This window comes from Adiantum capillus-veneris, chromosome 18 (genome assembly GCF_014529385.1).
Source record: "Adiantum capillus-veneris isolate H3 chromosome 18, ASM1452938v2, whole genome shotgun sequence".
Lineage (NCBI taxonomy): Eukaryota > Viridiplantae > Streptophyta > Polypodiopsida > Polypodiales > Pteridaceae > Adiantum > Adiantum capillus-veneris.
In genome coordinates, this window is record NC_140948.1 from 72,151,459 (window position 1) to 72,176,099 (window position 24,641).

Consider the following 24,641-nt stretch of genomic DNA (forward strand, 5'->3'; position numbering starts at 1 on the left):
GCTGCTAAGCTAGATAATTGTTGCTATCTAATAATTGTCTACTAATAGTTTTCATATGCCTATGTGCTAGAACCTAATAGCTATGAGGTAGCTTTGTAATATCCCTTGTTTGCTATCGGCTATCTAATAACTCTCTATTAGTGAATCCCAACAGGTCTCCAGCTAGATAACCTTTGTTATCTATAATTGTCTACATCTCTCATCTTGATCTCCCAAAATGGACGTTCTACATGCCTATGCTTGGAAGGGTAGTGTGCAATGGATCCATCGGATATGTGTTCAAAGGAATTGCACAACATCAGTAGCACACTTAAGCCGAGATCCATTGAACTTCAATTGCTCATGTGTTAGAGCCCTCTTCACAACTGCTCCTGCCACTTTTCGTGACCAATTTTGAAGAAATTCCACACCATGACTTTTTCTGTTATTCGAGTAAATCTGCCAGCAAAATACAAGGGCCTCTTTTCCTTAAATTGGCATTTCGCTTCATCAGACCAAACCCAATGTTGGTTGACATCTAAGCCTCTGTCCTTCATCCATTGCCAATTTAGCATGAAGCAATGTTGCACAAGTAGTGTGTCATGTTGCTTATCATCGAAAATGGAAAAGTGTAAAGTCTTGATCACCTCACCTTTGACACGGTAGTAGGTAATGTGTACAAAAATGATGACCTGGGTAGAATACCAATGCATGGATTGGATCTCATTCTTCTCCTTGAACATGAGCAGTTTTCAATGAAATCCACTACACATACAACGACATAATCTGGGAAATTTGTGATGTACAATTTGAATTGTTCACCGTATCATCTATATACAAAGTCATGTTTGATGAACTTTAGAAGATGTGCTTTAAACACATGCAATAAATCAATAGAATTATGGCATTTGTTAGATAATAGCTATTCAATAGGCATGTGTCAACCAATGGTTTAATCGCTGTTTAATAATTGTCTAATAGCTAACGAAAAATCTATGAGTGAATCAAAGTGGTTGTACAAAGATATATGGTAGCTATTGTAATTCTATTAGTATTTGATAGCTTCCTGATAGCTCTAAAGAACCTATTACATATTGATGTGCTTGATAAAAGCTGCTATGAAAAACTAGCCTTGGTAGCTATTGGACAACTATCATTAGCTAATAGCTTCTTGAAACTGGCAAGTAGCTAACACATATTTGTCAAATATTTATGTCCTAAAAGACAGTACCTATCAAATGCTAGAATTTGTATCTTTAGACAACTATCACAAGCATAGCTATTTAATTGCTAGCCAAAGTCTGTTACATACGCATATGCAACCAATAGCTAATTATTGTCTAATAGCTAGAAAATATCTATCACATGCTATTAGGCACATATTTATTCCTAGGTATGTTAGTACATGTTATAACCAAGAACTAAAAAATTTGTAGGTTTATTTAGCTCTATAAAAGAGCTTAAGGATTCATTGATAATATTCGTGCAATAATCAACTGCAATATATCCAGATCCTATGGTTTTAAGCAGTTCTCAACTGCACCAATTTCCCTATTGTAAAGTCCATTCATAATGTTGCAAAGATCTTGCTACAAGAGATAAGAAACTTGAGCCCATTTCAATTACAAAAATACTTGGAAATAAATATCCAATACAAAAATAATACATGAGTATGTCACTATTAGAGCAAGAGCCACAAAATATCATATTACATCTTAATAGTGGATTGTAATACTTTTTATTACAAGCCAAAGTACGAAAAGTTACATCACATGTCACTGCTACATCAAAAGCTCATGGCTAGATATTTGTGCACCAAAATTACATCAATGTTCCTAATCAAGTTTTCCCACTTGGTTATACATTGGTGCAATCCATACCACCTTAAACGCCTCTTTTCGTTCTTGCTCATCCCCTACTTTGTTATCTTTCTCCTTCTCAAGCTCGCTTGAGGTCTTCTCTACTATGCGACCAAACCTGACACCACCACAACAGTTAAGTTATTTTAAACCATATTGTCCAATGCGTGTGAGAACCATAACATATTCTTCACTGATCCATGTGCCAAACACATCTCCTATCCCAACAAATGTAATTATATCCTCGTTTGTTAGGTAGTTCCATAGCCATTGGCATAGCTTGTGGGTAAGAAATGAAGCACGCCTTGTATCATTCGGTGAGCCAAACTTTGGCACAATACAACAAGTGCAACTGGGATTGAAGAAGCACTTATATAGAGTACCATCAACCATAAGAGTATTGTATTTACCAAATTCATCCCCAAATTTGGTCCAAAAATCAATCAGGCGTTTAAAAAACACTGGTTTTTTGTGTCATGCAACAAAATGTCCTTCAAGACATCACATGAACCCTATGCAATGAATCCTATAATCGCACCTCACAAACCTAGAAAGAACTCTCAAAAGTGCACCACTAGCTTGTGTTTCGTGCACGAACTCCATATGTAGACCTTGAAGTGTGTGCTTGCCCATAATGGAAATTGTCTTGCACCAGGGTGTGCTTGCCCACAACGGAAATTGTCTTGTATCAAGGTGCACAAGGAAGTAAATCCTTCCTGGATCTTCCACCACCTATTCATATTCAAGATTCTAGGATGGGGAAAAAAAATTACTCTTCTAGATCCACTTTGTGGATGAGAAGACCATTTAGATCAAGGATCAAAGAGTGAGGTTCATCTTCAATGCTAGCTGGGATAAAATCACATCCGTCGGGTGATCCAATCATCCATCTTGGATCATTGAAATTTGAAAAGTCCCATGAACAACTACTAGATGGGAATACATGCACCAAATGTTTGTAATACATCTGCTTGAGCTCCCTTTGCCTTGTCCACCTATGGAATGAGTGAAATATGCATAATATTATGACCCTTGACTTCGGTCTGGGTGGCAGAAAACATGCTAAGTCCATAGTCATTTCTCTATGAATGACTGCACAGACAAGGCCTCCTATATCAGGCAACAAAGTTGTCATGATACACAATAGAACATTTGAAAGAAACAATTATGTAAGGTTTCACAAAAAAGCTTGACATTATCAAATGATCATTAGATTACTCGAACAGTACAGGCTCATTACAATAAGTCATTTCTCTGTCTCCTTGAACGAATAGAACTGCAAAAAACATGGTAAGTCCATAGTCATTTCTCTATGAATGACTGCACAGACAAGGCATCCTATACCAGGCAACAAAGTTGTCATGATACACAATAGAACATTTGAAAGAAACAATTATGTAGGTTTCACAAAAAATCTTGACATTATCAAATGATCATTAGATTACTCGAACAGTACAAGCTCATTACAATAAGTCATTTCTCTGTCTCCTTGAACGAATAGAACTACAAAAGCCAATTTTGGGGCAAAACATCACCACCATCGATAGGGCTTGTAGGAACGACGTGCTTAGAAGAAACTTCAACACCGTCAACATGGATTGCATAAACAATGTCCTCAAGAGCAAGGCCATTGCTACCGATGGCATTTTCATCCTTAGCACTCGTACTTTCCACACACACAACTATTTCTTCTGCAATGTGTCATAAAATCTAATATCTAATATCTAACCAACCAATGATTTTCTCATATTAAATTGATCACTTAATGTGGGAGAATAAACGGGAACAAGTGTTAAGATATAGACATGTGCTTATAGATCTATCTCAACATAGGGCCAATGGTAAAGGGGCCCAAATGAGAGACGGTCTATCAAAGAGCAAGGCTAACAAATGGAGCATAAGACCTTAGGGTTAGCTTCATTGAAGACCTCCAATAATATGTGTAAAAGGCCCTTGACCTTAGGTAAGCTAGGGCTGAGCTTGAGGCGCGGGAACCCGACCCAGCTCGAGGTGCTTGTCCTGCTTGATGACTAAGGTTCTTGAGGTGCTTGAGATGCTTGAGGTGCTTAATTATTGAGATGATTGAGGTGCTTGACATGCTAGGGTTGCACTTGAGGTGAGAACCCAGCCCAAGCTTAAAGTGCTTATGAGCCAAGCTTGTGGTGGGAACTGGGCCTATGCATGAGGGGCTTGAGGTGTCAAAAAGTAAAATATTCAATCCCTACAAGGAGAGGGCGAGCCCTACATGAGGGGGGATGAGATAGAACACCCACACACTCACACAAGGCATGCATGGTAGAAAGAAAGCAAATGGGACACTTGTCAAGTTCCTCCTCATGTTGCCCTCATGGTGTGCCTGAAGCCTATTGGTTGGCCACCCAAGGAGTCCAATAATAATTTATGAGATTTAATTAATTGATTTAGCATTTATCTAGCCCTCTCTCTCAAAGGGGAAAGGGGGACACTTGTCTCAAGGCTACCCTTGCTTCTTGTAATGCCTCCTGCTTGTGATTGGCTAGGCCTGCAGGGGTCCAATGAGCTTCAAGCATGAGCTACAAGGGGGGGTCGACCCAAGCAAGCTAGGGGGTTGCTTAGGGGGTATACTCACCCACACACACTCACAAACACTCTCATTGTGTGCTATGCAAAGTGCAAGAGCTCCCTCTCCTTCTCCAAGCAAGTAGAGGTTGAGAGCCAGCACCAACACTCTTGGATATGGAGTGCAAATCCAACCAAGAGCCATGCTTCAATGCTTAAGCTTGCCATCTACTTCTTCTTCATTACTATGCTATTATGTATGCTAGCAACAAGAGTTAGGATAAGTGAGGAACTAATTCTTTCTCCTACGAAATGTTTCTTCTTCCTCTTCCCTACCCTCATTGCCTGCTAGCTCTCTCCACCTTCGAAGGTGTTTGAGGTCTTGGGACTGAGGCTTGGGATAGTTAAAGCTTTCTTCAAGTTTATGTTATGTTTGTGATGCATAAAGCTTTCCATCTTCATTGCATCACCTAGGTCACAAGGAACACAAAGATTGTATTGTAACAAGTCTCTCTTAATGGGAGAAATCATAATACAAATGCCTATTGGAGGGGGGACCGGCTCCACATAAATCCGGTCCTCAACTGTTGTCATGTTCTCTAAATTATCTCTCTTGCAAAAGTATTGTTCATGCCAAGTTAACTAATTGCTATGATTATGTTGCTATCTTCAATTATGTTCACCCGCTATGCTCACAAAGTCATTTCTCAAAAGTACTCTCATTAATTTCCGCTACTCTCAAATTAAATAGGCCAATTCCATTACACAATGGCATTTCCATCCTCAATACTCGTACTTTCCACACACGTAGTGTAAGTTTCTTGGGCCTCTTGGATGCTTTCACAATTGGATTTCTTTTGCCGTGCAAATAGAAACAAGTCATGCAGAGTGTCCCCACAATCCACATATCTTGGAGATGTAGCTCATGTTATTGTACTAGTTAGCATATGTCAAAATTGTGCTAGTAGCATTGTCCGGGACATGAAAAAGTGTGACACATGAGAATGCTTTCACCCACTTGCTACTTTTTTTTCCTCAAACCCATTCACCAGTTGTTATCATATAAAGTTCCTGTAGACAGTTTGGTTCATTCAAAGCTAGTAAATTAGGTAATGAACTGCATTTAGACAAATTTGGGATCGTATTGCATTTATATAGCTATTAAAATACTATTTGCATGCTAACTTGTAGATATTGATAGCTATTAGCCATGAAAATTTATATATTAAAAAAATCTACTTGTAGCCATCTACTAAGTGCTATCTCATATTCTTGGATTTGATAAATACATTTATGATGTGCATGTTTAATATTTGGGTGCCATAAGCCGCTCATTTGCATAATAATCATGTCTACCAATATCACCTAATAGTGGGCCAAGGATGTCTATTTATAGCCCATTGAAGAAATCAAGTGCAGTAGGAGTATAATTAGCATCATTCTTGCATAGTAACATTGGCTTTGAATGTTGGGGGTAATCCCCAACTAGGTCTACTTGTAGCCCATTGAGAAATTGCAGGTACCAACAGTGGAAAAAGAAAGTCCATCCAACATTGTAGTGGATTGCTCTACCAGTCACAATATGAGTCTTGATAGCATAGGTAAGAAACATTCGTATGTTTTTGGGTTCTTAATGTTGAGAGTTAATAGCTATGTGATGCATGCATGTTACTGGATTTTTGGTTGTGCTATTTTTTAGGTTAGATGATAGTTTTGAAATTCTCTGTATTGTATTTGGTATCATCTTCAGCCAAGAGGGTCGTGTATTCAATGAAGTGATGATGGGTTAGCACCTGAGATACTAAGTGATGTGGATAAATCATGTGAAGAAACCATCAAAGATGTCTCAAAATGGGCAAAGCATGCAAAAATAGCAACCCAAAGCATAGTAGTATGCCCTAGAGGTTCACACAAGGCTCTCAAAATGAACATGATCCTGAAAATGTTAGACATGTTGACAATGTCGTTTCGTCACTTCAAGATATGCTCATGAAATAGAGAATGAAACATGACAATATAGTTCAGTTTTCTTAATGTACAATATTTTTTCTATCTAGTGTATGTCCTGATATCATGCATATGAAAAGAATTTTATGCATATGAGAAAAGATATTTTTACATGCAGAGAACCGGGAAAATTGAGTTTTGATTGTGAGTAGTTCAAAAGAATTGTAGACAAAAAAGAAATGATTTTTAAAACTCTTCAATGCTTTTTTTAACATTAAAATCACAGCAGGCTTCTTTAACTTGAAAATGAAATCAAATTAAAACTCTTCAATGATTTCTTTAACTTTAAAATCAAATCAAGATTCTGTAGCTTGAAAATGAGAGCAGATCATCCTCAACAAATTAGCCAAAATAGAAGCTGGAATTTGCATTGATTCTCCCAAAGTTGTCATTAACTTTTAAGAAAAGAAAACTACACAGTAACATATCCATTTAATTTAATAGCCCAATAGGACATTGAAACAAAGTGTGTGTGTGTGTGTGTGTGTGTGTGTGTGTGTGTGTGTGTGTGAGAGAGAGAGAGAGAGAGAGAGAGAGAGAGAGAGAGAGAGAGAGAGAGAGAGAGAGAGAGAGAGAGAGAGAGAGAGAGAGAGAGAGAGAGAGAGAGAGAGAGAGAGAGAGAGAGAGAGAATGAGAGAAATAGGTACCTATGGCCATGGCGCAGTAGGAACCTGTCCACAACATGCAAGAAGAAAGTATTCATTGTGCAATGTCATGCAACTTGATCCTCACACATCTTTTCTTGATTGTTTGTTATTGTACATGACTACAGATTTTGAATTTTTTGAATTTTGTAAATTAGTTATGCCAAGAGATATTTTGTGGATATTGAAAAATAGCTTCCCACCCCTAAAAGTGTACCACCCAATCATGCTTCCCCACCTTAATATAATATGCTTGATGACCACCACAAAAAATTTGCACACATTGTAGGGACTGTAGTTATCTAATCAAGGTCCTGTAAAAGCATGATACTAAGAAAAGAAGATGCTTCTTTTAATACAAACATTGTAGCAATACATGCATTGAAACAACATGCAGTTTTTATGTTTGGCACATCCAAAATTTGGCTAACAAGGAGAAGAGCATTGAGACACGTCCACCACTTGTAGCTATAGTTATCAACCTATCTAGGCATGTTGATCCATTGGTGTTGAGTGGCAGTAGCTAGATCAAGCTCTAACAATATGTGCTCTACACAACATACAAACTTTCTCACGGCACTACCATACACAGGCACTTTCTTCAGTAAGACATTACAAATACACACTATAAGAAAATGCATAAAGATGAGCCTTACGTCTTTACACGTAAGGCATAAAGATGTGCCTTACATCTTTACACGTCCATGAAACCCCTTGCTTTGCTTGCAGTTTCCATAATAGATAATCTTCTATTTGGCAATGTTGAAGAACAAGACTCTAATGTTCACTACAAAAAAAACACCAAAACCGTTTAGGTTGTGGGAAAAAAGATCCTAAATCTAATATTGTTTTTTATTAACATAACTAAATTCACGATTCATTATATGCAATGACTAGAAAGTGCACAAGATCCCACTTTACTCTGCTAAACTAGTTCAGTAGCGTCAAACAATTCTCTCAGTAGACATTGTGGCCTACTAAGTTAGTTGCTATCGATGTTATTCCGCAGGCTAGGCAATGTGTGTGTTTTGTGATAGTGGGGATCCTAATCCTTGAGAGATTATATACCACGTAGGAAACGGTTGCAACCGCACAAAGAGGATTGCATAAATGGGTGCCAATTTTGGTCAAAATCATGATCAAGAAGGTCTCCATCCCTCAACCAATATTTTGGTACAACAGTGTGTGTGTGTGTGTGTGTGTGATGATTGTATTGTATGATATGGTGAGTAAGGCCAGCTGGGCAAGGGTGATTGTAGGGAAGCGATATGATGAGAAAGGCCACCTACAAAAGTTAATACTTTATCCCATTATGCTAAAAATAGGAGGTGTGCCTCTGGTGCCTTCAAGGCTAATGGTGTGGAGCGATGTGTCCCTCAAAAAAGATATTTCAGCTAATTGTAGGCTACTATGTTATGCCAAGTAAGGATCAATTGCTAGTGTGTTATGGGTGTTGAAGTTCCAAGGATGTTGTGGTGATATATACGACAAAATGGTATGAGGAAACGGTGCATTACTACAACCCTTACAAGTTTCCAATGTTAGCAAGGCCCGGTCCACAGTAGTTCCTCACTAGCATGTGCAAGTAGCAGCTTTTTAAAATGTGGCAAGCGCCATATTATACAAGCCTTTCTTTTTTAATAACAAATATGAGTTATGTCTAGCTAATGTAGAACATTCACATCGATTGTCGCACAATTACTAATGTTTGTGGTAGCTAGTGTTTAAAAAACAAAAGGTCTCCAAAGGGAATATCTCTATGGGATTTGTTAGTCTTTTAACTACCAGTGGTATACATACTTAAAAAATTATTGTATATAATCTAGATGCATATGACGTACACATTCTTGAGGTGAAGAAGAGATGCATTAAATGTTCAGGCTATATGGTACCAAGAAGTAGCTATTTACATGATTACATTTATGTGGGTCTAAACAACAGTAATGTATGTGTGTGTGTGTGTGTGTGTGGCTCTCCCCCATCCTTGAGGAGAGGTCCAATTGGTGGAAGATAGTCCACAAGTGGACCTATCCCCCACCAATTGCATTACTTGCTTATTAAGAAAGGTTGAATGTTTATACATCAATCACATGTGATGTATTGCAAGTGGTTTTATATGAGAGTATAAAATTATTGTCCAATAAAGGGGTCCTCCAAGGAGGAAAACATGGTAAAATGAGGTATACATACTACCTAGAATCACATGTTTTCGATCTATTTATCAACTTGATTTGTGATCCATATGTCATCATCTTGATCATTGTAATATGCTCCGATGCTGCAGGACAAAGATCATTTAAAGTTCGACCCCCATCGGTCACTGGACATTGATTATATGTAAGCATGTAGGTTCTTGACCAATTTGGAAGTTGAAGAGCCCCAAACCATCCCTTTGGATTGGGCAAGTCAAGTTAATCTTAATTTAATTGATCTACTGTCATTGTATGGTGATAGCCTGCCGACCAAAAGCTATCTGAAAACAAAAGTGTGTGTTTGAAATGAGAAATTTAACCATACAATGGAGTAGACCAGACTTGACATATGTATAAGGGTAATGACATATGGACAATGATAATGACATTATGTATAAGAAATGTAAGTACATGTATATAACACCATGTCACTTGTTTATCTTAATAGCCTGAAATACTAATGAATGAAAAATTGTTTGATGCAGAACTTTCTATCTTCAAGTACTACTATTTTTGTGATCCACTTAGAGGATATCCAATCCTTAGAGAAAAACCTCCACTAATCCTATCAGGAGAAGGATCCAATGTTACCTACATCCATACAAATTAGTGAAAACTGGCTATGCTTGTGCATATTACACGTGTCAAAATTGGGTCCAGTTGTTATCCATGTCACACCTATAGACATAGCTTATAGTCTACCCTACGGGCTACCATTTATTTTCAAACAATCAAAGTAAACATATGTCTAATGTAAAGCTAAGACAAAGTCTCCCTTTTTTAAAAAATTGGACAACATCTTGTTTATATTACAAAGAGTTTGTAAAAAAAAATTACCTTACTTGCCACCTGTTTGGAGACCCTCATAGGAGGATTAAGGCTTTTTTAAACTAACTTGGAAGATTTAAATGATAATGTAGTCATCTTTATTATTTTTGAACTTATTCAATGCTAATCCCATGCATTTTATTTGTAATATCAACCTTTTATCAAACAAGAATCAAGATATATGTCAAATTATGTCTTACTTTACCCTGACCAGATTCGAATCTAATTATCTTGTTGATCAAATCATCTAAACCATTTGTCAGTTCATTACATTACTCAAAATAGTCACATGTTAGCCTTTATATGTAGATGTTCATTTGCAATTTTTTTTATGTTATCAACCAAAAGGAGTTCAATAATACAAGCTCCATGTCCTATAGACTATTCATCTTCCAAAAAAATGATTTCTGAAAGCCTATAGAGACTTGGTGTATATACACCTTCTGCCCCAAGTCATAGAAATTGAATACGAATGCCATGAGATTTAATTACAAAGTTAATTTCATTAGTATTTGGCCATATTATTTTTGAAAGGTCTGTGAAAGACCGATGTCACCTCACTTTTACTTGCTGTAACTAAAATTCATGAACCTATTGCTCACAGATCCCATCCATTGTCCTAGGTACAACACTGTACAAGCTAGAAAGATCTAAATATTTTGAGTATTTTGGATAGCATATCATTTGTATGTGCAGTATAAATCCAAAAACCACCGTATATTAAGAACTCCATAATCAAAATGTGAAATTACCATCTAGGGTAGAGTAGAAATATAACTACATTTCAACAATTAGTGAATTCTTTTATGTTAAATAACATATGAAGATTTGTTTAAATGTACATGAGTTGATAGCAATTTTTTTGTCAAAGCAATCATTTAAAAAAAATCAGTAAGTTTATGTCATACAAATTTGGATTTGATGCTCAGTAGTGAATGAGATTATTGCATTTATATACCATAAGACGCATGTAAGCCATTTGTCAACATGTAATCCCAACGAGTACTAATTATACCAATCATGCACCAAAAGAATGTGAGATGTAAAGAGTCTAGTCAACCATGAATAGCATCCTGTGTGATTTTAGTGCGTGTTTTTCAAAAGCCACCTTTTGAGCAGAATTTATCGACTTAGTGTGCATAAAAGAGAACATTCTTAATTTAATTAATACCCTAGATAGTTCAATGTTAACTACCACATTAGTTTCATAAACAAGCAAGAGAATTATTCAAATTCTAGATAAAACTGTATGCCAAAGATATAGCGTACCCAATTTTCTTAGTATGCATTGCAGCCTACCTGGTTAGTTATCGAGGACGACGTCATTCAATAGGCTAGCCAACATGTGTGTTTTGTGATAGTGGGGATCCGAATCCTTGAGAGATTGTATACTACTTTGTAGAAAACAATTTTTGCCACATTGAGAGGACTGCACAGATGGGTGCCAAGTTTGGGCAAAATCGTGATAAAAAAGACCTTAGTGCCTCAACCAGTTTTTGGCAAAACAGTGTGTGCATGTGTGTGTGTGACATGATCGTAGCATATGATATGGAGAGCAAGGCGAGATGGGCAAGGGCGATTGCAGGGAAGCGATATGATGAGCAAGGCCAATTACATAAGTTAATAACCTATCCCATTATGCCAAAAACAGTGTATGCAACTCAATGTACATGAGTGATCGCGCTCAAACAGGTGCCAAGAATTGTCGCATGCAGTAAAAGTGATCCCTATAGGGATATCTGCTCTCAAAAAAGCTCAATAGCACTATGGTTATCTAAAGAAAACATGCATCTGTCAACGCATCTGTCCGTAGAGAAATTGCTATCAAAATGAGTGGCAAAGTTTCCTGAAAAGTGTTGTGTATGTATGTGTCTAGACACCTGGAGAAACTGGGTGTAAATAGGCTTAAAAGCCCTATGTAACCTGCATGTGTTGTCGGCATGTGCCGATTTCCACCACCAAATGGAAATGTGCTAGTCGAATTTGGAGTCAAAAAAATATTGTAGAGCTCCATTGGTGTTCTCATATATGCATAGATCTTGCTCAACTGGGTCAAGCCTTTGACTTTCATAGGCTATGACGTGCCCTTCTTGGAGAAAAATAGCTCCAAGGAAATCACCAGAAGCATCACATTGGACCTCAAATGGCTTTGAGAGATCCAACAGTGTAAGCACATGTTGAGAGATAAGCTTCTCTTTAAGATTTTTGAAAGCATTGTTCTCCTTGGTGGACCATATATACCTTACGTTAGGTCATGTAATGGTCCCGCAATTTGTGAGAACTTTTCTGTGAAGCATCTATAGTATGCACACATACCTATAAAGCTTCTTAGTTCATCCAGATTCCTTGGATTAGGCCATCCTTTTATTACCTCTAGCTTTGATGGATCCATTTGGATGCCATCTTGAGAGATAATGTGACCTAAATACTGAATCTCTTGTTAGAAAAACTCACTTTTCTTTCGATTAACAGTAAAGTTTATTCTCTCATAAAACTTGAAAATTACCTGGAGGTGTTGTTTGTGTTCGTCTAATGAATTAGAGTAGACGATTATATCATCAAAGAACACTCCAGTAAAGGTTCAGTGAGGCCTGAATAGCTTCTCCATCAAGCGATTAAATGTGGCTGGTGCATTGGTCAAGCCAAAAGGCATGACAATTTACTCATAAAGATCAAACGTAGTGCGAAATGTGGTCTTTACAATGTCTTGATCAACTATCCTTATTTGATGGTAGCCACTTTTTAGGTCAATCCTATTGAAGTAGGTCGACCCCTGTAGCTTATCAAATAGTTCTTCTACCCATGGAACGGGAAACCTATTCTGATAGTGATCTTATTTAGTGCTCTATAGTCGACACACATCCGATATGTGCCATCTTTCTTTTGCACTAATAACACTGGTGAAAAAAATGGAGATGAGCTAGGCCTAACCATGCCTTTCTCAACCAACTCATGCACTTGCCGCATAATCTCCTCTTGTTGAGCTTGAGAAACTCGATAAGGAGGTTTATTAGGCGGTGAGATTCCTGGAAGAAGTTCAATTGCATGGTCGTCATTGCCTCGTGTGGGAGGTAGTTCACAAGGGATATTGTCAATAAAAAAATCTTGGAACCCCTTGAGGAAATTGGATAACTCTAATTCCTTTTGATTGTTTATATTTTCTTTTGCTAAAGCATTACATTCATTTTGAGAATCTTTAAGAAAAATCATGTACACGGAAATAGAGCTCTTTATTGACTTATTGAAATCTTGCTTATGTACAAGGGGTAGTACCAACTCCTTAGCATCTATGTACATATCTTTTTCCCTGAACCTAAAGTAGATTTGCCTTTTAGGGAATTTAACACTGGCAGCCATGTGATCAAACCATGGTGCCCCTATGATTACATCGTCATACTTGAGAGGAAAGATGAAGAACTCCTCCTTGTCCACATAGCTTTGGACATGGAGCCGCAATTTCCCAATTAAGGGAGTGACTGAGGCTTCTTTCCCCTTGCAAGCACCATCGGTAGGTAGGAAATCTCCCATCTCATAGGCTTGGATGCCTAGCTTGGTGGCCAACTCTGTGGATATGAAATTGTGAGTAGAACGAGGGTCAAAGAGAATAAAAGAATCATGTTCTCTTACCTTTCCCCAAGCATGCCATAGAGGAGATTCTTTGTGATGAGCATCCTCTTCTTGAATTTTGATGGTAGCTCTAGGAGGCTCATTACGTGTATTCTTGTCGGGGCAAGCATAATAGGCATGCCCTTGCTTCCCCGCACTTGAAACAACGGTTGTCTTTCCAATGACACTCTAGCTCTTTAGGAGAGAGTTTATTTTTGCCTTTATAAACTCCCTTGTCCTTGGATTTGTTGTTGTTGGTGTTGCCTTTGGGAGACTTTTGGATGTTGTCCTTCCCCTTAGGCTCGTTACGGTCCTTGTTTTCCATGGGCTTAAGATTTCTCTTAGCCCCTTGTTGGAAGTTGATTCTTGAAGCCACCATGGTATGGTGTATGACCGCAGATATGGTGTGTGGACTTTGGGAGTTAACATACTCCACCATATCCTCAGTTAAACTGCATAAAATTGTTGTTTTGCTCTCCTGAATCCATCTTTTTGAAGACAATGTCTTTTGTCTTTGGCATCGGTAGCCAAAAACTGCTTCATGATGGAAGCTCTTAAAGCTTTCCATGCTTGTGGAGCTTCACCGTTTGCTCGTAGGCTAGACCACCATTGCTTGGCAGATTTTTGAAAATGAATAGCTACATGATGTAGCTTAGGGAACTCCGTGAAGCCCTCATCTCCAAATGCCGCATCCAATTGCTGGATAAAGGCCAAGACTTTGTCTGTAGCACCAAAGGTGCCATTGTAGGTAAGGAAAGAGATGTTCTTTCCTCCCTCTTTGAAATTTTTAAGCTTGGACGAACTCTTCCAGGCGTCATAGGATTTCCTATGGTCTCTTCTTTTAGGTGGTTCGAGGACTGTACCATCACTTTCTTCAGAAGAGGAAGAGTATGAGGAGGATGGAGAAGAAGTTGACCTCTTTCTCGCCTTTTTCTTCCCTTGTTCCTCCTTGTCTGCACCATCACTTTCTTCAGAAGAGGAAGAGGATGAAGAAGACGGAGAAGAGGGTGACGTCTTTCTCACCTTTTTCTTCTCTTGTTTTCTTTGTTCCCTCTTTGAATTATGGTGTAGAGAAGTATGCGATGGCCTTCTCCATTTAGGGGGTGTTGGAGAGTGTTTTTTCCACCGTCTTTGTGGCCCGCCATCTTCACTGAGGTGGCAAGAGACTCACTTCTTTCTTGTTCTTTTGGTGGGGGCTCTACCGTTGAAATTTGGGTTCTCCTCTTTGAGAGAGATGCATCATTGAGTAGTAAGTTTTTGAGCCCTTCGTACGGATCCTCCTCTTCTTCCCTTATCGGAGAGAGTCCTCTTTTGGAAGTCTCACTAGGAGGCTTCTTAGGTACTCTCTCTTGTTGGCGGGGAGTTTGGAGAATACCATGGGTGCGCAATTGCTGTAGCACTTCACCTTGGAGGGAGGGGTTGCCTAGGGCTTGTTGAAGCCTAGAAACAAGATAGTTTACAAGCATAGGGACATCATTAGTTTCTCTTTCATTAGCAAAATCAAAGCTATCAACATTCATTTCAATCTCTTTTCCCTTGTCAGTCATACTAGAAAATTTTAAATGTTAACTTTTACTTGTACTTTTGCACTTCAAGCCCTAGTTGCTACTCCTCTTTACCTTCAAAGATAAGCACTCAAGCATCTATACCCATGGCTTGAATATTATTAATTGCAAGGAATAGAAGAGAGGGTTCAATAGAGCCAAGACAACACCGGTTCCTGTCAAGCTTCTAATATCTCAATAATGGTTAAACCATAAGCAAGCCCCATAGGACTCCATTATTAAGACCATAGATCTCGACAGTATCCCTTTTAATTGCATAAAGCAGGCGTGATTCAAGGATGAAAAATACCTATTCTACTTACTCTTTTGCAATTAATAACACCAACCATTTGTAGCAAGCTTGAGTACCTCTCTTCTTGAGCAAGAAAAGAGAAACCAATAGCTCTGATACCAATGTAACTTTTAATGCATTAGTAACTTGTGTGTAGAAGAAATTGATAACATAGTGAGCATTTCATAAAGAACAAGTTTAGCTTTGATACCAATGTAGCTTTTAAGAGGAAATCCATACACCGAGTGAAAAAAACCGAGCATATCATTTTTTCGAGAAAAAATAAAGAGAATTGTAACACAAAATTTCTTTTTGTGTATAAACCTAGGTACCATAATGTCAATTGTAGGAAGTCCAACAAAATGGTCAATCCATAGAAGATGAATACCTATAAAGCTCTACTTATGTTAGTGCAACCTGATGCACAGACTCATGAGCTAAATAATCCAACTCAAGGACACAGGAATACACAAAGTACATGTGTTTTCAAGGCACTTGCTATCTCTTTTTTGGAAATCCTCACAAGTACATCGAGGCAATTCTGCAATGGTCACAGCATAAGTCACCCCTTTTTGAACCGAGCCAGGAGTGCTAACATGAAAAACATGCGATGCATTAGGTACCAATATAAACTCTTTCATTAGCTGGGCTTACATGCTTCTACCCAATGATATCATCTCATTGAAGTGTTTGGTTAATATTGCACTCCATCTAGCATGCTTTCCATCTTCGAATTTAGCATGGAAAGTACTAGGATGTGTTCCAATTTGCCCACTTGGCCAGTTGTTCTATTGTGTTGCCGCATTGTCACCTTGCAGCACAAATCCATTGTCATTGTGTCGAGATTGTCTGAGGCACCTTCTTTTCCAGGCATAGACTTGAAGCGGCAAAAGTATTTGCTTGCTTTGTGGTACATTGTATATTGGTGTAGTGATAGTAAAAAATCGTCTATAAAATATGGTAGGTTTCTTAAAGAGTTTCATCGAGGTCAATAAAGATTGACCCCAATTTTTTTATACTCTTTTCCCGTATTCTATCTCTATTCATATCTGGACTTAGTACTTGCATTTCAAGAATTGTTGATTAAGCTACATCAATAGGTTTTCTATTTGACGCACATAATGATTGAATGCTCATAAATCTGGTTGCCATGTCTACCATTGTTGTCCTATGGATGATTGCATATTTTGATGTGCATGTAATCATTTTTAATAGAGTATTTTATGCTCATCTTGAAATGAGGAATGCATACAATTAACAGCGTGCTTAACCATGCATTGCACCCATTGAAAAACACACGATCTCTCTTTCTCGGGCATCTTTTTTTTGGCTCCACCAAAGTAGATTGTACAAACTACAATTCAATTTACATTTGCCTCATCTGTCAAAACTTGGGGCCATAAAGGTTTCAAGTGCATAAGTGAATTTTCTCCCCAAACAAATTAACTTCGTCAACTTTAATCAAATTCACCTCGTTGGTTGCACACATGTGCCAGAATACCAATGGAGGGACACATGCCCTTTATATTTTTAAAATTTATGGTGTCCGCCGCAATGGAGATCACCTCCACTTACATGTATACAAGCAGGAAAATATTTAACCACAACCCCCTCTATGACCACCTTGGATGCCTCTTGCCTCTATACTCCTGCAACCATAACACCTCCACGCTTAATTTGTCACCCTACTCATCGGATCTCAGTACAATAGCTATCCAAAGTTAACGCAAATTCACAAGTGCTCTCTCTCTCTCTCTCTCTCTCTCCTTTTTTTTTGCCAAAACACTTATTATTGCAATAATCAGTAACACAAAGAGAGAAGCACCTGAATAGGTATGGAAATAGCTATTCTTTAAAGTAAGGCTTCAAGATTATCTGGAGACAACCTAAACCACAAACAAGAACTACAAACCTTCCACAATGAGCCTACACCTGAAGCCTTTTTTCACGTACACTCATGCAAATTGATCAATTTTCTCTTCCTCTATAAAAAAATACTTTGTTACACTTCGGTATTTAAACAATCAGCATCAAAATGATGCACACATACATAACCATCTTAGTCTCCACTTCAAAAACCTTTGCCGTCGAGATTAATCAAAGCGAGAGCATTGATTGGACCAGAATGCCTCTCTCTCTCTCTCTCTCTATCAAATGAGCACTTGCAAAAAAAGCAAGGGTAGGTATGTGTACAAAAATTTGAAAGTTGATAAATAATCTTGCCTAGGAGCTGAGCATTTAGGGATTTACGGTACGAAGTATGGTGTCGAGCACTCCCTACCCTACTGATCATCTCCAAAATTAAAATCTAGGACATGCTTGTGCTTCTTGAGCTAGACTTCTACTAGACCGATTGTACCACATATGACTCTCTTTATAAGATTCCCTACTGCTAAAGCCGACATAATTAGTGACAATTCTCCAGCCAAAACGGACCCATCAACTATCCTTGCAAGCTTTTGTGTGTTAGCACCCGGTATTTTCACCTTTTACTCCTAGAAGGTTTAAACATGCAGCTTGTGATGGAAGCTGTGTACCACCTCTGATCGCTCCAACATCCAAAGATGGCATAGTGATGGAAAAATGTAGGTCAGGCCCGGCTTTTGTGGGCTCCATCATTATAATACACTGGGAGCTCTCAACATTTTGAGCAAGGTCTTGACCTATTGCGATGAAACGAAGTACTACTGAGACAATGTTTGCAGCGCGGGTGTTAAAACCTCCAAGCACATCATCTCTCTCTCTCTCTCTCTCTAAGATCATCCTCGGTGACCTTACATTGAATGGATTTCTCAGCCAGGCCGCTGTACCTTTCACAACACCTCACCGGGACATTACCTTAAAGTACCCCGCGCCGACGCGGGAGTAGTTAGAGCAATGTCCAACTTGTTGTACAGATGTAATGCAATAAACTTTTAAGCATGGGGTGTGTGCACCTACATGGTCAGCGGACTCACTCTGGAGTCATGCCAAGTTCTGTCGATAGGCTGAAATCACTCCGCAGACTTGTTCAGATTACATGCTTGGCCGGTGCCGATTAGGATTAAGGAGGGAAATGGAGTTCACAAAAGCGAGGCATGCAGTAACAGAGGCAGGAGACAGGTTTTTGGCTGAGCTACCCTAGGATATAGGTGCATGCAGAGATGGCTTGCACTACAGCTAGGCAAGTCTAGCGTAATCAGGAGTGGGGCATTAGACTATTCGGGAGAGGATATGGCCGAGAGTCTCACTCAACTGCTCATTGTTTTCAATACTCCTGAGGCGAGCGAGGCAGATCAGTGTAGAGAAAGGCTTTAGGTGTGGGAGAGCTTATACAAGGAACATGGGCTACTATCTCATTTTGAGAACGGGGATCGTGCCATAACTCCTTCCGCGTCGACGTGGTATGATTTAGGGTCATGCCCCGGATTGAGAGGAGAAGCAAAGGTGTGCATGCAGCCCCTCCAGCAACTGCAAAATCAAGTCTAGGGCTTTGTATGAAAGTACCGAGGATCATGCCATAACTCCTTCGGCGTCAACGCGGTATGATTTAGGGCTAGCAAAGGTGTCCCTCCATCACTGCAAAATCAAGTGTAGGCTTTGTAGGAAAGTACCCAGGATTGAGAAGAGCAATAGTGTAGGGCTCTAAGCACACGAAAGCACGCTCCTTTGGGACTCTTTCGGCTAATACCTTCAACGCCGACAAGGTAGCATGACTAAAGCCATGCAGAAAAGGATGGATGCGGGGTTGAAGATGGGTTTGGGAAGCATGGGTTCCTTACACATAAGTTAGAAATTTAGAAGCCAAATAACGTGGGAGTGGTCACTTGCATTGATGAGGGGCCATGACAGATCTACACAAAACTGACCAAGACCTAGCAGAACTGAGAGTGTGTTTTTTGCTTTTGCAGCATGTGGGGGAGCGCAACATTGTGCGAAGCCTCTCTCTCACTCTCTTTATTCTATCGGTTTCTGCCATTGTTGGTTGCAACAGTAGGGGCCCTTGAGTTCATACTCAAAGGACCATTACCCTAAAAGTAGCCAAACAGTTAGACAATTGTTCCCACTCATGCACTTTGTGTTATGGCATTAGCCGCACATGCGGTCCTGTGGAGGTCTGGACACTGCGGATCAGGAGTCAGGAGTCATGCGGTATGCGGCGGCCGGAGCGGCAGTTCTTCATAGGATATCATGGGACAGGAGTGTGTGCACCGTTCCCGATCTGCGCTGGAGCAGCGATTGTATATGGAGGGGAATACCTGTCTTTTGATGAAACTTAACCAATCTCTATGATATTCATGGCATCATCTATTGTACTCTGTGTCTGGATTACAGATGAATGAAGCAAGGGTTGTTCTGTGTCTGTGTACTTTGTACTTCTTTCTCTTGTCATTCTGTGCGTTGATGTTCATATAATGTAGTTGCGGGTAATCATTCCCGTAATGCCTATTGCTCCTGTGTGGGCAATAGCCATTACATCTGGCGACCACGATGCGTGATGAATGGCCTGCGATGAATATGCATGCGCACTAGGTCGCAGGGTCCGCATGACCCTGTGGTTCCAATTGTAGGAAAACGTCGGAGAAGAGGCGGTTTATATGAATTTGTTTTTTCTTCACCGCAGATTGAGGAATCCGTATCTCCATCACCAAGCCCGGTGTGTGGTAGGAGGTTGCGGCGAGTGAGACGTACTCCACGCAGTCAGTCATGTCCTCCTGTCGTACGTTCACCCTCACCCACACAGGTTGCTCCACCACCGTCTCCGGTAAGCAGTCCGGGAGTATCTCCGCCACTGTCCCCACCTCCTAGTGCTTGTCAGCTTTTTCCAGGGGGAGGAGGAACAGTCGGGCAAGGAGTGATGGCTCATCCTCAGATTAAGTATAGTCGGTTTTGAGGTCTTTCGAGTGAAGACCCGGATGCACATTTACGCCAATTCAATAAAGCTTATGGATTGAATCATCCTGGGGTGGTGATTTCTCTCCATCAACAGTCAGTATTTGAATCTACACTCTCAGGGAAAGCTGCGAAATGGTTGTCCGAATATCTTGATGATCATTTCCAGACGTATGCAGACGGATCCATAGCGTTTCTACGAAGGTTTCGAACGGAACAGATAGTCCCTCAACATTTGGAGAAGCTTCGAACGCTCCGACAGAAGCCATTGCCAATGGAGGATTACGCTGAAAAATTTCGGATGCTTTTGCAGAGGGTACCTCAGGCACAAAGACCGGCAGCGGAAGTACTAAATGACTATTTTTTGCGGGGACTCAACAAGGATCTCAGAACGGCTATGGCGACAGTGGATAAGGTAACTACTCCACTCGATACTGTAATTGCTAGGGCTATAGTAGCAGGAGAGGCTTTAGAGGATACGGAACATCCAAAGAAGTCAAAGAAGAAATATAGAAAGAAATCTCATCGGAAGTCACAGGACAGTGGCAGTGATAGTTCGGAGTCGGAATCTGCAGGATCTGATTCCTCGGACTCAGACAACAGCGATTCAGGAAAAGAATCGGAAGAGACACCATGGAAAAAATCCCAGCGTCACGGGAAAGGTGTTTCCTCCGGATCAACGGAATCGACTGCAGTGGCTAAAAGTCTGAAGGAAATCTGGTGTACCCAATGTCGGAATCCGGGCCATGCTGCTCAGGAATGTGTAATGAATCAGAAGTGGTGTGCGATTTGCACGACCAATACTCATAATACAGTGGAATGTTATTTCAATGGCCGGGGTCGTCGGAGACGAGGGGACTCTTCTACCTGGCAACAACCACAGATAGGGCAAGGACAAGAGCCTGCTGTGGCGATGGCTCATGCTCATACACTAGAGCCGCCTCTGCAAGGTCAAGCAGGAGGACGGGGTCAAGGGGGAGGACGAGGCCGCGGAAGAGGTGGCCGAGATCCTAATCACCCCCAGACATGCCTTTTCTATTTGGGGGATGGTCATTGGCGATCTGAGTGTACTGAAGCTATGGAATACGATCGGAAAAAGCAGGAACGCGTTGTAGGGAAACAACCTAGTGTGGCTATGGTTCAGATTGAAGGATTGGAGGAGTCTGACCCAGCGGTTTCATTAATCACGCGATCGGGTAAAAATGTGGTTCCAACTCCCGATGTGAAAATTCCGGATTGGACGGCTCAGGAAGAGGTGCGGAAAAAGACTGTGTCCTGGTTGCCACAATCCGCACCACCAGTAAAGACAGCAGGACCATCGACTATGCCAACCACTGTAGGCCTGGAAATAAGGGAAGGGAAAGCTGGAATTAAGGGTGATATTAAAAAACAAGAGGAGTGGAATTCAGTTTGGAAAGAGGTTCTCACGTCACCAATTCAAGTACCTCTGGGTTCATTGCTGAAATTGGTCCCGAATTTCCATAATGCATTGCTGCGACAAACGGCCACTGAGCTGAGGGAAGTCGCCATTGGGAAGGTTGAAAGCGAGGATGATGATTCAGCCCCGTTGCCGGCAAATAGGATCACGGATACCCGTATTCCGGAACTTTCAGTTCGATACCATGGCACATACATTGACAAGGTACTCTTGGATGGAGGAGCGGGGGTAAACATTATCACCCAAGCAGCGTGTGAGCGTTTTGGTCTCAGTAATTGGGAGCCTGCACCCTTTGTAGTCCGCATGGCAGATCAGCGAAGAGTGCAACCAGTGGGTTTACTTCGGGGTATTGTTTTGGATATAGCGGGCTTGTCCTTTGCTGTTTCCTTAGTAGTTTTGAATATTGAAGATCATAATCAGGATTATCACATTATCTTGGGGAGACCCTGGTTACGACAAGCAAGGGTAAAACATAATTGGGAAGCAAATATGCTTACAGTAAAGAAGGGTAAAAGAAAAGTGTGTGTGATGTTGGGAACATGCCGACAACTAGTTCAGGCAGCATGGCCGGTGATAGCAGAAACAGTTAATATGGTGGAAGGATTAGAAGAGGATGAAGAGGAACAATTTCTCAAAGCGAATCCGGATTTGGTTTCTCTATACCTTGTGGATATTTCTCTGATTCTGAAAGGGCATTCGGTGGGGGTTTCAGGAACTCCAGGAGGAATAGGGGAGCCCCAACAACAGGTGCTTCCAAGTCCTGAGTCACTGGAGGACGTGATTCAGCAAGAACGAGCGTTTGAAAAAATTACAAGGGTTAAGGAAGATGAATTAGAGAAGGTTTTTCTTGGGGAGCAAGCGGAGTCGCAGCCCATATACATTAATAAGCAGTTGGAAGCAAGTTTTAGAGATGATGTGATCAAATTACTGACAGAGTTTAAGGATGTTTTCGCATGGGAATATGCGGACATGCAGGGATTGGATCCTAAGTTTTATCAGCATACGATCAATTTGAAACCGGATGCGGTGCCCGTGAAGCAACATTCGTACAAGATGAATCCGAATGTGGTAAAGCAAGTTAAATTGGAAATTGATCGCCTGTTGGAAGTGGGTTTTATCACCTCTATTGATAATCCGGAATGGATTTCTCCAATTGTGGTTGTACCAAAGAAAAATAAGAAAATCCAAATTTGTGTGGATTACCGAAAATTGAATGCCGCTACTGTTCCAAATCCTTTTTCTCTCCCGTTTTTTGATTCCATTTTGGATGATGTAGCAGGACATGAGATGTATACTTTCCTGGATGGCTTTAGTGGATATAATCAAATCAGAATGGCATTGCGGGATCAACCAAAAACAGCTTTTATTACCGCATGGGGAGTATTTGCCTGCACAGTAATGTGGTTTGGATTGCGGAATGCACCTTCCACTTTTCAACGGGATATGTTTCAAATATTTGGGCCTTACTTGACGGATTTAATACGGATTTTTCTGGATGATCTCAGTGTTTTTGGAGCACAATTGGAGCATTTGCAACAATTACGGTTATGCTTTACGAAATGCAGAGAGGTAAAATTTAGTTTGAATCCTTTAAAGTGTGCATTTGTTGTTCGCAGTGGCAGGCTCCTGGGGCATATCATCTCTGAAGACGGCATTTCTGTGGATCCGGATAAAATTGTCGCAATTATGGAAGCGCCTGCACCGCGGAATCAGAAACAGTGCCAGATTTTTCTGGGTCAAGACCGATGGCACGGGAGGCATTTGCGGTTTGTCGTGCATTTGGCAATCCCGATTACTCAGGCATCTCATGCTATAGATTTCGAATGGAAACAGGAATGTGATTTGGCTTTTCGAAGATTAAAACTGCAGCTCTCGAAAGCTCCGATTATGCTGGCACCGAATTGGGGACAGGATTTTCATGTGTTCGTGGATGCTTCGGATCGCGCTATTGGCAGTGTGTTGATGCAGGAACAAAGTCAAGGATGGTTTCGACCGGTCTATTATGCCAGTAGACGATTATCATCTGCAGAAAGAAATTATCAGTAACGGAAAGGGAATGTTTAGGGATGATTTATTCACTGAAGAAATTCCGGAACTATCTGTTGGGCCGACGGTTTTTCTTCCATGTGGACCATTCGGCTCTGTTATACCTGGTAAGGCAACAGAATTTGACGGGAAGATTGGCCCGATGGGTGCTTCTGTTGCAGGAATTTGACTTTGAGGTCATACACAGGCCAGGGGCTCATCATGCGGTGGCTGACTACCTATCCCAGCTAGACTCTGGAGAGCCGTCGACGGGGGTCGCTGATGAATTTCCGGATGCATCTCTGTTTCTAACAGGAGTCGCTACAAAAGATATTACCGTCCCGAGTCAGGTAAGGGTCATTCCGAGCATTCCATGGACATGGTATGAGGAGATGTTTCATTTTCTCGACAGCGGCGACATGCCTTCCTTCTTGACCAGCCATCAAAGGAAACGTATGGCTATTAGAAGCAGGAATTTTGAGATCATTATGGGGAAGCTCTATTACCGCACGGTGGCAGAGGTGTTACTCCGATGTGTGCTACCACAGGAGCAAGAAGCAGTCCTAGGGGAAGTACATACGGGTATTGCCGGAGGTCACTTTGCAACACTAATTACAGCTAGAAAGGTTCTCCAATCAGGATTATGGTGACCCACATTGTTTCAAGATGCGAGAAACTATGTGCAACAGTGTGATGTGTGTCAGCGTTTGGGGCAACCTACCAAACGATCGAGAATGCCTTTTCAACCAGTCTTGCCCTTGGAGCCTTTTCAAAAGTGGGGTTTGGATTTTGTTGGTCCTTTTAAACCAGTGGCAGC